General features: G+C 41.1%; 1 long non-coding RNA gene across 1 annotated transcript; it reads left to right on the forward strand.

Moving 5' to 3' along the window:
- The first annotated feature begins 8,854 nt into the window (after positions 1–8,854).
- LOC141729736 (uncharacterized) lies at positions 8,855–14,414 on the forward strand. The gene is made up of 3 exons (XR_012581186.1): positions 8,855–9,219; positions 10,529–12,545; positions 14,134–14,414. It is a non-coding gene; the product is annotated as an uncharacterized LOC141729736 (long non-coding RNA).
- The last annotated feature ends 91 nt before the right edge of the window (positions 14,415–14,505 follow it).

Consider the following 14,505-nt stretch of genomic DNA (forward strand, 5'->3'; position numbering starts at 1 on the left):
AGCACAGTCCAGCATGACATTTTTGAATGTTGTAAAAATACCATGTTACTTGGAAATTGCTAATGATGAGAAGCCTTAGGGAAAAAAGAAGATTTCAGGGTTGGAAGATGTGAGAAGAATTTTGTGGGGATATGAGACTGAAATAAAGCGCACGTGAAGCTGGACTGGCACGCTGGCAGATCCCCTATTAAAGAGTAGTGCTTAAATTAGCCTGGGAGTTGCCCATTGTTTCTGTAGAAATCAATGTTTCCTGGTCTTCAGAAGTAAGCTGCTTTGAAAAGCTGGAAGGTGCAGTATAGTGACAATCCGTGTGCTTTGGATTAAAAGTAGATTTCAGAAGGGTGATAGGCTTTTGTCTTTTCCTAGAAGTCAATGTAATCCTATCGAGGAGTTTTTAATTCTGTGTTGCCATGTCATCCCTCAGAGCCCTGTCGTACTAATCGTCATACAGATACAAAACAAAACATCAGACCCTGTCCCAGCCACTTGGAGCCCAGAACACGATTTCCTCAGGCTGCCATTTGTCTGCCATCGGTACTCACCACGGAAGCGAGCCGGGGATGTTGCAGCTGTTGGGAACAAACCGCTTCTCGTCACACAGAAATGGAATTCGGACGACGCCTCGGCCAGCCCCTCTCTGCCGTCGTCTCCTGAATCTGCAGCAGAGCAGTTCCAGTCCGTCCGGGTACGTGTAATCCAGCTCCTGACGATCTGAGCACACGGAGCAGCGCTCAGCTGCCGTGGGGGCTCAGGGAAGGCAGAGTGTGCATTGTCATCTTCCTGAACCTACAGACCAATCAAAGTGAGAAGCCACAGGTTGGAAATCACTCGCATATATGCTAAATAAAACTTGCAGATTTATTTAAGAATTGTTTCTGCTTGTTCTTTTTTGTGCTTCTGTGCTTAGAAAACATCCCTATAAAATCAGTTCAGTTCATCAGTTGAACCTTTGTTTGCAGACCCTCACTGAGCAGAATCTGTTGCAGACTCAGTGCACGCTGCGCTGGAGTGTGAGGAGCTCAGTGCACTGCCGGGAGTGTGAGGAGCTCATGTGTGCTACTTTTTGCTTTAGGATGCTCTAAGGTATTTATTCCTTTTGGGATACATGATGAGAATTCCCAAGAGAGGTAGTTATAAGGTATGATATTGGGAAAAAAGCCTGTGTGGTTGGAATGTTGTTGTTGTCAAAAGTTAATTTTTTCTTAGCCAGTAGTTAGCTTTTTGCTTTATTTTTGTGGTAGCAGTATTTTATTGTTTAAAAAATTGCTTCAAAATAACTTTGGTGGCTGGCCATCGGTACCTTGTTCAGATTTGCCTATTTGCTTGTAGCTAAAAAGTTCACATCTTGTTTATCATTCTATTTAAGAAACTGCTGCCCAGCCAACTAATAACTGAACATCTATCTGTCTGGGACACGGGGAGAGGATTTAGGTAATGTCTTTGTTTCCAGAAAAAAGTTCCTGTGTAGTTTCTAAATAGAGGAGAGGGGGGTGAAGACTCGGGGCTCTGATGCCATTGGGGCACCCCAAGGTCCCCAGGAGAGGAAGCCCCACTGGGGTGCAGGAGCAGGTGTGTTCTCATGTAATCTAGAATAAATTATAAATATAAACATGAAAATTATAATCATGAAAATATTTTTTTAAATAGCTAAATAAAGCAGGTTGTTTTTATTTGTCAATAGGCAGGGTTTTGATTATAAAAATTATAAATACAAACAATATAAATGTAGAAATCTAAGTACAGGAATATATCATAAATAAATACAGATATATATATAAAGTTAGTTGTAGCAGTAGATATGACACATAATATAAATAATAATTTAAATACATTTCTAGAACTTTACATATATATAATTAGTACACTGCATCAAAAGAAACTATAAATATGAATGGGAATATAATTATACTAAGTATAAAAATATTTCAATCTCGTTTAAAAGAAGGTTGTTTTTTGTATTTATTTGGTTAGAGACGGGGTTTTTATTTGGAATAATAGAAGTATTATAGAAGTATAAATCTAAATATAGAAATATACAATCTATAGAGAAAGATATTTGTAAAAACACGATCGAACGACGCCTCCTTCGGCCGAATGGAACGAGCTCAGCCGAAGCAAGGCGAGACCGGCCGAACCTGACGGCCTCGAGCGAACCGAGGCCAGGCTTGCGAGGCTGCCTGAACGGAGCCGAGCTCAGCCGAACCGAGCCCGCTGCTCTCGTGCGCGCTAATTAGCGCGAGTGCGGTCACCGCCTAATGAGCCCCACTAGGAGCAGAGCCAGGGATCCAGTCCTCGTGGGAGCTTTTTAGGGCTTGATGTCCCTTTTAGATGTTGCGTTGTCAGTGCGGTCCCCTCAGTCTCAGCGCTGGGGACGACTCCCAAGGTCAGGGCGAGAGGGGCTCCGCATCTCTGCAGGCTCAGCACTTGGCTCCTCACATCCAGACATCACCTTAGTCTCTCAATTCGTAATTGGCTCGTTGTTTTTGGGGTTTTCTCGTTGCATTTCGAGTCGGGGTCCCACAAAGCATTCTGGACTTTGGAGTCACTTTGCATAACCCCCCCCCACCCTCTCAGGTGTCTTCCCTATGTTGTAAGAGAGCACAGCCTCGGGGGAAGGGTCCACCGCACCCAGCCAGGCTTTTTACTAATACAAAAGAAGAGATAAGCCTCAACGACCCGGTATTACAATAACAAAGCACTAAGTATCCTGGCAGAGACCGACCTGATGGCGTCCCTGCAACTCCGTCTCACAAAAAAAATATTAACTGAATTTTTGTTCATAACATGAGCCTTGAGGTGAGCGTGTATCATTGCCGGCTTGGGATTGAATGAAATGCACTAAGGAAACCAGCGCTGGGGAGGGAGGCAGGGAAAGCCTCTCTTAACGTTTACCAATTCTTCCGTCAAACTCATCACGGCAGGACAGGGTGAAGACTGAAAGTGTAAGAAGATGTGGAGGGAAACAGAGAATCTGACAGGAGCATCGAACGCACAAGTGCACGAATTTCGCTTTTTGCTTGGATGTAAACTCAGAAGTTGTAAGGAATTTGGGAAAGGGACATTTCAGAAGGAGAAGGAGGAGAAGAAGTTGTTGTTACAGTCCTGGCAAAATCTTTTGTTCTAGCTAATAAAAGAAGTTAGTTTAGAAAACAAAAAGAAAAAAAAATGTAGTTTTTCTTTACTTGACTATTATATTCATTGGTGGTATATGGTGTGTTGTTTTATTTCTTGGTATGATTAACTCAGTGTAAGTTGTTTTTTGAGTGAACTAACTTTCTGGATGGGTTGGTTTGTATTTGAGGCAGGATTGATTTCAATAGGTTTCTTTCACAGACTTGTGATAGGTATTACTGGGGTTTTGGCTTTGTTTACTGTATGCATAAACATACAGCTTTGGTTGGGCCAGCTGGGCTGCCAGAGTTTGTGGGTGTGAATTTATTCGATGGCTTTGGTTAAATGCAGTGTTTAATTTTTGACAGGTTTTTCAATGTAGTGGTTTTAAGGTGGTTTTTAGAATTGATTGTATGGTTTGATGTTGTTTATAGTTGCTGTCCGGTAAGGGATGTGGTGTGAGTACTTGAACGTTATGGTTTTGGTTTTCCTAAGTTCCGTTTTCTTTCTGGTTCGATAGGTTTTTTTAGTTTTATTTTTGGTGCCAGGGGTATTCACGTGGTGGGTTTTTATAGGCAATATGTTTTTTAATTTGGGTAGTGATATTTTTTAGTATTTTAACAGTTTAGATTTTTTATTTTTATGCTTTGAATTAGTTTTCTTTTAATTTTAAATTAAGTTTTATAGATTATTGGTTTTTATTTGTGCATTAGCATAAAGGTAGAGCTTTGGGGGCTTCTTTTAGTACTGTTTAGGGTCAGTTGTACAGTTTTGAGTCTAGTGAGTTGGTTTGATTTAATTTTTAGTGGGTGTTTGTTTTTCTTAGCAGTTGTGTCATTTTCAAGGTGTATTGGAGGTTTTTGGGGTTTTTGAGATACTGGTTTAGGAGGACGTTTATGATGAGCATGTGCGCAGGTTTTGGGCTAGTTGAAGTGGGATTTAAAATTTATTTTGGGTTAGGTTTATTTGAGTGTTTATGAGGGTTCAATGTTGTGGGATGTTTGTTCCGTTAGTAATAAAAATAGGTTTTGTTTTGATGTGCTGCGATGGGATGAGCGTGTGCTGCGTGCCGGTGCTGACAAAGGTACGGTATTGTTGTGGCTTATTTATATGGTTTAATATAGAGATGAAAATAGAAATAAATATACATTTAAAAAGAAATATTACATTAGAGTGGTAAACATAAATATAGAGAACAGATACATATATAAAACTATAATTCATGGTATAGAATTGTAACATATTATCATATAGAAAAATGATAGTCTATTATATATATGCACAAAGATATATAAATATAGATTATAAATATAAAAATACTTAAATATAGTTAAATTGGGGGTTTTATTAGGTTGTAGACCTGTTTTTATTAATAAATCATATAAATAGAAATAAAATAAAAATTCAGATACAAATATATAGGGAAATACAAATATCTATAAATATTGATATTAAATAAATCTAAGTAAAAGAAATATACAATACAGAAATTTTCTATCTATGATTATATTAGAGGGCATTCTCCCTAAGATATATATAATATCTATGAATATAATGAATAAAAATTATCAATCTAAATATGATTATAATTTTGAAAGATAAAGTTACTTGTTAAATTTTAAATGTGGTTGAAATAAAGAAGTGTCCTTGGTTTTGATTTGGTTAGAGGCAGGAGTTTTATTTTAAATAATAGAAGTGTTATAGAAATGTGAATCTTAAGATAGAAATAGATAATAAATATATAAAGGGAGATTGCTAAACTATGACTACAAATTGAACTATAAATATAGGTAAGTAATATGAAGAGTTGTAGTATAGAATATAAATAACATGATACGGCAATATAAATTATAAATGGGAATATAAATATAAAAATAGGTAAGTATTGTTTAAAAGAAAGGGAATTTTTTGGCTTTTATTTAAGTAGAGGCAGGGGTTTTATTTTAAATAAGTGTTACAGAAGTAAAAATCTTGACGCAGAAATATATAATCAATGTATAAAAATATGTATAAAAATATATAACTGCTCGCATCAGATGTAATGTAGAATATAAATTTATTTACAAATTGAGATTGATAAAGATAAATGTATAAGTAAGCAATATACATTAATGTACATTATAAAAGCAAATAGGAATATAAAAATCAGACATAAGGATAAAACCTATTTAAATATTGTTTGAAAGAAAGGGTTGGGGTTTTTTTTATTCTTACTGGGTTAGAGGCAGGGTTTTTATTTTAAATGATGTGAATGTAGATATTATTGGTATATATTTCTCAATATTGAGATATACAATCAAGATATAAATATAGATATAAACACAAAATATAAGTAAATAGAGATAATAGGAAGAGATGTAATGGAGAATACAAATAACAGCATACGTAAGTATACATTTTAAATGTAAATGTGAATATGGACCTGAAAAACAGAATTTTAAAAAATATTGAAATACAGTTGAGAAGAAAGGGTTTTCTTTTTGGCTTTAACGTGGGTGGAGGCAGGGGTTTTATTTTAAATAATGGAAGTGCTACAGAAGTAAAAATCCTCACACAGAAAGATATAATAAATATATAAAGATCTGAATAAAAATACGAAAAAAAAATAGAAGTAATAGGAAGAGTTGTAACAGAGAATATAAATTTATAAATAAATGGGAAAATAGAAATGCAAAATCGAACACACATCAGTATAGAATTTAAATATAAATGTGGATCTAAATTTGAAAAATATTATTAAAAAAAAAAAATGAAATACAGTTGAAATGAAAGGGGTTTGTATTTGGCATGTATGGGTGGACGCAGGGGTTTTATTTTGAATCCTGCAAGTGTTAGAGAAGTAAAAATCCTAAGAGAAATGTATACTTCCAATGTAAAAATAGGTATATTTCGAGCGGGGCCGAATTGTTCGGAAGAGGCGAAGAGCCGAGTGTTGCCGAAAAGAGGCGACTGGAGCCGAAGAGCCGAGTGTGGCCGAACAGAGCCGACTTGAGCCGAAGAGCCGAGTGTGGCCGAACAGAGCCGATTTGACCGAAGAGCCGAGTGTGGCCGAAAACATCCGAGTTTACACTAAGAGCCGATGATAGCCGACTGGAATCGATAGCCGAGGGTAGCCGACACTGGCCGCATTTAGACAATGCGCCGAGTGTGACCGAGTTTAGCCCAAGCGTGCCGAGTTGGGCCGAAGAGCCGAACTGAAACGAGTTTAGACCAAGAGCCGAAGCAAGCCGAATTGAGCCGAGTTTCTTGAAACAGAACCGAAGGACGCCGCAGCGCTCTCCCTGCAGGTCTCCGGATCACACGGCAGGGGGCGCTGTATAAAGTAAGTATAAAATATCAACTATCTATAAGAAGGAATAAAAGCTCTATGTCGCGTACAGCAGTAGAAAATTTCAGGCTCCCAGGGAGTAAATAGTTTTCTTTACATCATTTTCGTTTTGCAGGTTTTTTTTACTGCCAGGTAGCCCGAAAGTTTCTAGTGCTGCTTTTTTATTCTAAAGCTAGAAAGGAAAACCAAGATTAGACATAGAGGGAAAGAAGGAAAGAAAAGGAAAACAAGAAAATAAGGAATGGAACTGAAAGGAAGAAAGAAAGAAGGACAGGAAGGCAGGAAGGAAGGAAGGCAGGCAGGCCAAAGAAAAAAAACCAAGGAGGGCAAGGAGAAACGCAGGGAAAAAAAAAAAAAAAAAAAAAAAAAAAAAAGGATACAGACTTGGAGATGCGCAAGAAAAAACCCAGAAAAAATCCCCAAGATGGGCAAGAAATAAAATCAGAAAAAACATAAAATCAGAAAAAACAAAAACAAAAAAAAAAAAAACCTGGATGGGGATGAAAATTAATGGAAAAAAACCCCAGAAACAAAGAGAAAAAAACCCCCAAGATGGGCAAGAAGAAACGAAGAAAAGAACCCAAGAAATGCCAGAAAACGTCAAGGAAAAAGGGAGGAAAAGCCCCAAGAAACAAGGCAAGAAAGAGAGGCAATAGAGGCCATAAAAAAGGCAAGAGAAAACCCAAGCAATGCCAGGAAAAGGTACGAAAATGGTTCTGCCAGGTGCGATCAAGGTGAGCGGGTTCAGTCTCAGGTACAGGAGATGAACAAGTGTCAGATTAGCTCGGGGCACTGCTGTGCAATGCAGCCGTGACAGGATTTGTGTTTAAATCTAGTTTAAATAAATTGGGGATTGTTTGGCTTTTATTGGGGTATAGGCTGGAGATTTCATAAAAGGTATAAAAATAGAAATCCAATTATATCCTATATATCTCGATATCGATAAATATTTAATATACGTAAATATAAGTAAAAGAAATATGTTGTGTAAAAAGAATATATCTATTATTATATAAAAGGTATTCTCTCCAATCTATAAGATATCTATAAATATAATAAATGAAAATTACAAATGTAAATGTGAATAGAATTACGACAAACAAAATAATTTTTAAAATTTTAAGTGTGGTTTAAATAAAGGGGTGTCTGTGGTTTTTCTTTCGTTAGAGGCAGGGGTTTTATTTTAAATAATATAAGTACTATAGAAATCTAAACCGGCATAGAGAAATATATAATAAAAATCTAAAGTTGTAATACTAAACTATGAATTTAAAAAGAAATAGAAATAGAAATCTATGTAAGTAACATGAAGAGATGTAATATACAATATAATAAATATTATACAGTAATATAAATTCTAAATCTAAAAGCGAATATAAATATGACAAATATATGATGGGGCTCGGAGCAGCCCAGGTGTGAGTGTGAGGATGATGAGGGCTCGGAGCAGCCCAGGTGTGAGCTGTGAGGATGATGAGGGGGTGGCTCTTGCCGGGGCGAGGCGGTTTTAACGGGGGGAGAGTTTGCCTCTGTACATTTTTGCATGGAGCTGCTGAGTGGAGGGGTTTGTGCCGAGGGACGAATCTTTGTGCCGGGGAGCAGCAGCCGAGCAGGTGAGCCCGTGTGGGTTTGGAGCGGGGAATTTTGTCCTTCCCCTTTGCAATTTCATCTTGCCAGTCCCTCCCCGCTTCCCCAGGAGCAGAAATGGAGCTTATGAGGACGAAAGGGATTAAGGAGGAGGAAGCAGCTCCTCTTCTTTTATTGTCTGCGTTTGAACTGAGGGGATCCCTCTTCACTTGTGGTTTTAAGGGCGTTGATTGCAGGAAAAGCTGCCTTTTCCAGGCTGTTGGGGGTATCCCGGGGGTGACAGGGAATCCCTGCGTTCTATTTGAAGGGGAATGGGAAAAGTATTCTTGTGGTGTTATGGGTTTGGTTTGAAGGCAGCCACCCCATTTTCATCACCCTAGGGTTGAAATGGAGGGGGCAGCCGTGGTGTCCCTCCTTTTCAAGGCTTTGAATGGAGGTGGAAATGGCCCTTTGCCATCAGTCGAAGGCTTTCATTTGAGGAGCGCCCCTTCTTTTGTGCTCTCGTAGGGGACGAACGTGAAGGGGAGAGGACACTTCTTTGCCCTTGTTGAAGGGAGGCGAGCCCCGCCTGCGGCGTCAGTTTCGGGGTTCGGTTGCGGGAAGCTGCAGCTGTGGCAGCGTTTGCAGGGCTGCAAGGGGGCCGTGCCGCTGCATGGGAGGGCGCTTGTGGTGGCCGCGGCCCGGGCCGGAACGTTGCCGCTCGGGAGCGGCGCTGGCAAGGCCCGGGCAGCTGCCGGGGCGCACGGGGGATTTGGCGCGGCCGGGCCGGCCAAGGGCGGCGGTGGCGGAGCCGCGCCGGGCCGGCCACGGGCGGCAGAGGCGGCGCGGGCGCTGCTGCGGCGGCCCGGGCGGTGCCGGCCGCTCCGGCCGCTCCGGGCGCGGGGCTCGGGCGCCGCCGCCACCCCCGGGCCCGGTGCCGGCCCCGCCGGGCAGGGGCAGCGGGCGCGGCTCTCCGGGCCGGCGCCGGCCCCGCGTGCCGGAGGAGCCGCCGGAGGAGCCGGTCTCCTGGCGGGAGCCGCGCTCCGTCCGGGGCCGGCAGCGAGCGCGGGCTTCGGCTGCTCGCAGTGCTGGGGCGGTGCCGCGGTTCGGAGGCGCTTTTTCGGCATTGATTGCATCGCTGTGTTCGGTTTGCAGCGGGCGTACGCTAAGGGCTGCGGTGTTCTTCCTGAGTGGTGCCGGTGGGGATGATAAAGGTTCGTTTCGGATTGGGTTTCGTAGTCGGATATGTTTTTTTTGCCGGGGTATTATGTTTAGAAAGGCGCGCAATGGTTTTTACGGGTCGTAGCGCGAAGCAGCGGTTCGGATTTTAATTCTGTTGAGGTGGCTTTTATTGGCGTGAGCGGGTAGTGTTTGTTTCGGTGGGCTTTTGAGGTAGCGTCGTGTCGTTCATAGCAGCGGGTTTTTGATCTCGCGAATTGCATGTGTGTTTATCGTCTTCCAGGGCTTTTATTTATTTGGTTTGTTTGATTGTAGTGTATGTTTTATGGTTGCGGTAATTTGGGAGACATTGTTTATGGTTACGTTTGTCTTTAGGCTTTGTGTTTGTTTCTAGGTGTTATTTTTATTTTGATAGCTTGAGGCACTATGGGTTTATTCAGTTGGGAATAATATTTTTGTTGCAGATTTAAGTTTTTTTGGGTTTTGGGATTATTCTTGTTGGTGGTTTCTTCATTTTCTTTTATTGTTTTTGTCTTTTAATGTATTTGAGTATTGTTTCTCAGGGTTTTTTTTGGGAACATGGGTATTTATATGGTGGGTTTTTAAAGTATGTTTTTACTAGGGTAGTTAATTTCTTAATTTTTAGCGGTTGAGATGTTTTCCATTTTGTTAATTAGTTCAGTTTTTAAAGTTATTTTTACAGAGGATTGGTTATTCTTTGAGTTAGTGTAGAGGTAGAATTTTGTCTTTTTTTTTTTTTTTAGTAACGTTCAGGGTGAGTGGCACTGTCTGGAGTTTAGAAGATTGGTTTGACTTTTTTTTAGTACCCTTTGTAATTTGCTCTGTGTGTTTCTATAGGGTTTTCTTTTCTTTTGGTTCCATTTTTCGGTCGTGATGAGAATTGTTATTGACAAGAGTGTTCTTTGTTTTTTCTCTGACGCTTGTTTGGATGTTCGGGTGTCTCGATGTTTTTGGAAGATATTGGTGGGAATTTAATGCTGTTTGTTCTGTCATTTCATTTAGGAATTGGATTTTAAATACACAATTATAACTCTCACTATATTGAAACAAAAGAAATAGATGTGCAGAAATGGGAATGAGCCAACGTTATTTTTATATATTCGGTCAATTTTTAAAATTTAACATGGAACATAAGTCATTATATGTTGCAATTAGTTATTCTATTTTTAATAGAGCATTGTGTATGTATACAGATATATGAATAGAGAATATAAATGGAAATACAACCCAAACACAAATGCAAATATAGAAATGTATTGCAACTATATACAGATATATAAAAAATTAGTAATAAATTCCCGTCCCCCGCCTCTATGGTTTCAGGATGGCGGAGACAATTTCCGGTCCTCCGAGCTGCCGTCTCTATGGTTTCAACGTGCCAGAAGGGTTTTCCGGTCGTCCCGTCCCTTCTCTCTATGGTTTCAGGATGGCGGAGACAATTTCCGGTCCTCCGAGCTGCCGTCTCTATGGTTTCAACGTGCCAGAAGGGTTTACGCGGTCGTCCCGTCCCTTCTCTCTATGGTTACAAGATGGCGGAGACAATTTCCGGTCCTCCTAGCTGCCGTCTCTATGGTTTCAACGTGCCAGAAGGGTTTATCCGGTCGTCCCGTCCCTTCTCTCTATGGTTTCAAGAAGGCGGAGACAATTTCCAGTCCTCCCAGCTGCCGTCTCTATGGTTTCAACGTGCCAGAAGGGTTTATCCGGTCGTTTTTATTTGGTTAGAGGCAGGAGTTTTATTTTAAATAATAGAAGTGTTATAGAAATGTGAATCTTAATATAGAAATAGATAATAAATATATAAAGGGAGATTGCTAAACTATGACTACAAATTGAACTCTAAATATAGGTAAGTAATATGAAGAGTTGTAGTATAGAATAGAAATAACATGATACGGCAATATGAATTATAAATGGGAATATAAATATAAAAATAGGTAAGTATAGTTTAAAAGAAAGGGAATTTTTTGGCTTTTATTTAAGTAGAGGCAGGGGTTTTATTTTAAATAGGTGTTACAGCAGTAAAAATCTTGACGCAGAAATATGTAATCAATGTATACAAATATGTATAAAAATATATAACTGCTCGCATCAGATGTAATGTAGAATATAAATTTATTTACAAATTGAGATTGATAAAGATAAATGTATAAGTAAGCAATATACATTAATGTACATTATAAATGCAAATAGGAATATAAAAATCAGACATAAGGATAAAACCTATTTAAATATTGTTTGAAAGAAAGGGTTGGGGTTTTTTTTATTCTTACTGGGTTAGAGGCAGGGTTTTTATTTTAAATGATATGAATGTAGATATTATTGGTATATATTTCTCAATATTGAGATATACAATCAAGATATAAATATATATATAAACACAAAATATAAGTAAATAGAGATAATAGGAAGAGATGTAATGGAGAATACAAATAACAGCATACGTAAGTATACATTTTAAATGTAAATGTGAATATGGACCTGAAAAACAGAATTTTAAAAAATATTGAAATACAGTTGAGAAGAAAGGGTTTTCTTTTTGGCTTTAACGTGGGTGGAGGCAGGGGTTTTATTTTAAATAATGGAAGTGCTACAGAAGTAAAAATCCTCACACAGAAAGATATAATAAATATATAAAGATCTGAATAAAAATACGAAAAAAAAATAGAAGTAATAGGAAGAGTTGTAACAGAGAATATAAATTTATAAATAAATGGGAAAATAGAAATGCAAAATCGAACACACATCAGTATAGAATTTAAATATAAATGTGGATCTAAATTTGAAAAATATTATTAAAAAAAAAAATGAAATACAGTTGAAATGAAAGGGGTTTGTATTTGGCATGTATGGGTGGACGCAGGGGTTTTATTTTGAATCCTGCAAGTGTTAGAGAAGTAAAAATCCTAAGAGAAATGTATACTTCCAATGTAAAAATAGGTATATTTCGAGCGGGGCCGAATTGTTCGGAAGAGGCGAAGAGCCGAGTGTTGCCGAAAAGAGGCGACTGGAGCCGAAGAGCCGAGTGTGGCCGAACAGAGCCGACTTGAGCCGAAGAGCCGAGTGTAGCCGAAAACAGCCGAGTTTACACCAAGAGCCGAGGATAGCCGACTGGAATCGATAGCCGAGGGTAGCCGACACTGGCCGCATTTAGACAATGCGCCGAATGTGACCGAGTTTCGTCCAACCGTGCCGAGTTCGGCCGTAGAGCCGAACTGAAACGAGTTTAGATCAAGAGCCGAACCAAGCCGAATTGAGCCGAGTTTCTTGAAACAGAACCGAAGGACGCCGCAGCGCTCTCCCTGCAGGTCTCCGGGGCACACGGCAGGGGGCGCTGTATAAAGTAAGTATAAAATATCAACTATCTATAAGAAGAAATAAAAGCTCTATGTCATGTGCAGCAGTAGAAAATTTCAGGCTCCCAGGGAATAAATAGTTTTCTTTACATCATTTTCGTTTTGCAGGTTTTTTTTACTCCCAGGTAGCCTGAAAGTTTCTACTGCTGCTTTTTTATTCTTAAGCTAGAAAGGAAAACCAAGATCAGAAACAGAAGGAAAGGAAAGGAAAGGAAAAGGAAAGGGAAGGAAAGGAAAGGAATCAGGAGCACCAGAGGGAAGGGAAGGGGTGAAAAGCAGAGTGAAAAAAGAAAAAAGAGTTGGAGCGAAAAAGAGAGGGCATTCGGGAGGAGCGTTGCTGCCTCAGGTCCTTCCCCGCCCAGGGGCGAAGGACCCGTTTGATGCCCGGGAGGGACTGCAGCTCCCGGTGGCGGAGGACGGAGCAGTGGCTGTCAGCCCGAGACTACAACTCCCGGCAGGCCCTGCTGCCGGCGAGGCGTGTGACGCAACGGCTGGCGCGGCACCGGAGTGGCTGGCGTGCCAGGCGGCCGCGCGGGGCTGTGCGCGGGCAGCTCCCGGCGCCGCGGCGGCGACGCCGGAGGGGCGAAACCTCCGTCTGGCCGCCCGCACGGAGCTGAGCAGCGCGGAAGGAGCGTCGGCCCGGTTCTTCGGCCTTACTGAGCGGTAGCGATGGCGGAGGGCGAGGCGGTGCTTTGCTGCCGCGGGCCGGGAGCTGCAGGAGCCGCCCCGGGCGAGCGGCGCCGGGCGCTCCCGCGGTCCCGGTGGGGCGGCTGCCCTCAGGCTGGCGGAGGCGCAGCAGCCCCCGAGCTGCAGCCGTCTCCCTCGGGCTGCTGCCGGTGCTGCGGGCGGAGGCGGCTCCGCCGCGTGTTGGGCGTTGCGAGCAGAGAGCGCTGCCATATCGCCGGAATGACTGGGCTGCTGCCTGCGCTAGTGCTCGAGGCTCTTTCTGCCATGCAAACGGATGGAGCGGCGCTGAGCGGTAAAGCCAGAGATGGCCGGGAAAATGCCCAGCGCAGGGAGCAGGCGGGCTGTATCCTTCCGATGGCACAGGTGCGATCTGCAAACTCATCCCCTTCTGCCCCTGCCCTCCCCAGCCCCAGGGAAAGTGCTTTCCAGCATTGTCGGGCTTCTGAAAGACAAAACTTGTGATTTGACACTAGCATCCAGAAAAGGTTTCTGTCTAGATTAGCAAATGCCTAAATTGTTCTTGGTTACATCCCATGACTGGTTTTAGGCAGTGACTTTATAGTGCTTTTAGGATTTTCTTGTACAAAGGTGAGAAAATAGGCAGGTCTGATAGTGGTTTCACTTTTTTTCTACTTCACGTTCCATGAGATTCTTTTATCCAAGCACTTGTTTTAAAATTGTACTGTAGGCGTTTATGGTTCACTTTTTTTTTCTTTGCAGCACCCGTGACTTTTTTTTTCCCTCTAAATCGGGAGTAAATATAGCTGAGTAAAATGACCTTGGTTTTCTTCTTTCTTTTTCAACTGAGTTGTTTTTATTAAAAATCCTATTTGCCTATAGAAAAAGTGGGTATGTCCTGTAATATATCCTAGCTTTTCTTGTTTGCAGGGTACTCAGAAAATATGTCTCCCTTAGAGTCCCACAGAAACGTTCTCAGTGCGATCTCTATCAAGGTATGCATTTACAAATAAGTGATCCCTTTAGATATTTGACTGTGTACCTTTTCCTGTAATTCAGAGCTTTCGTTCTGTGCCTTTTATGATAAACCTATAAAGCATGTAAAAATGGTTTTGCACGTCTTAATCGTTGCAGGCAGCACTAAGTGGATTTAGAGCCTGTTCTTGACCAGACAAAGGGAAAAAGTGTGACTTTGATGCTGAACTTGTCATTTTTCATTGGACTTGTCTTTAATTATTCAGGAATAGAGAGAACTAGAAAAAGAGAGAAATAGAATTGGTTATTGAGCACTCCTCAAATGCT

This window comes from Zonotrichia albicollis, chromosome 7 (assembly GCF_047830755.1).
Source record: "Zonotrichia albicollis isolate bZonAlb1 chromosome 7, bZonAlb1.hap1, whole genome shotgun sequence".
Taxonomy (NCBI): domain Eukaryota; kingdom Metazoa; phylum Chordata; class Aves; order Passeriformes; family Passerellidae; genus Zonotrichia; species Zonotrichia albicollis.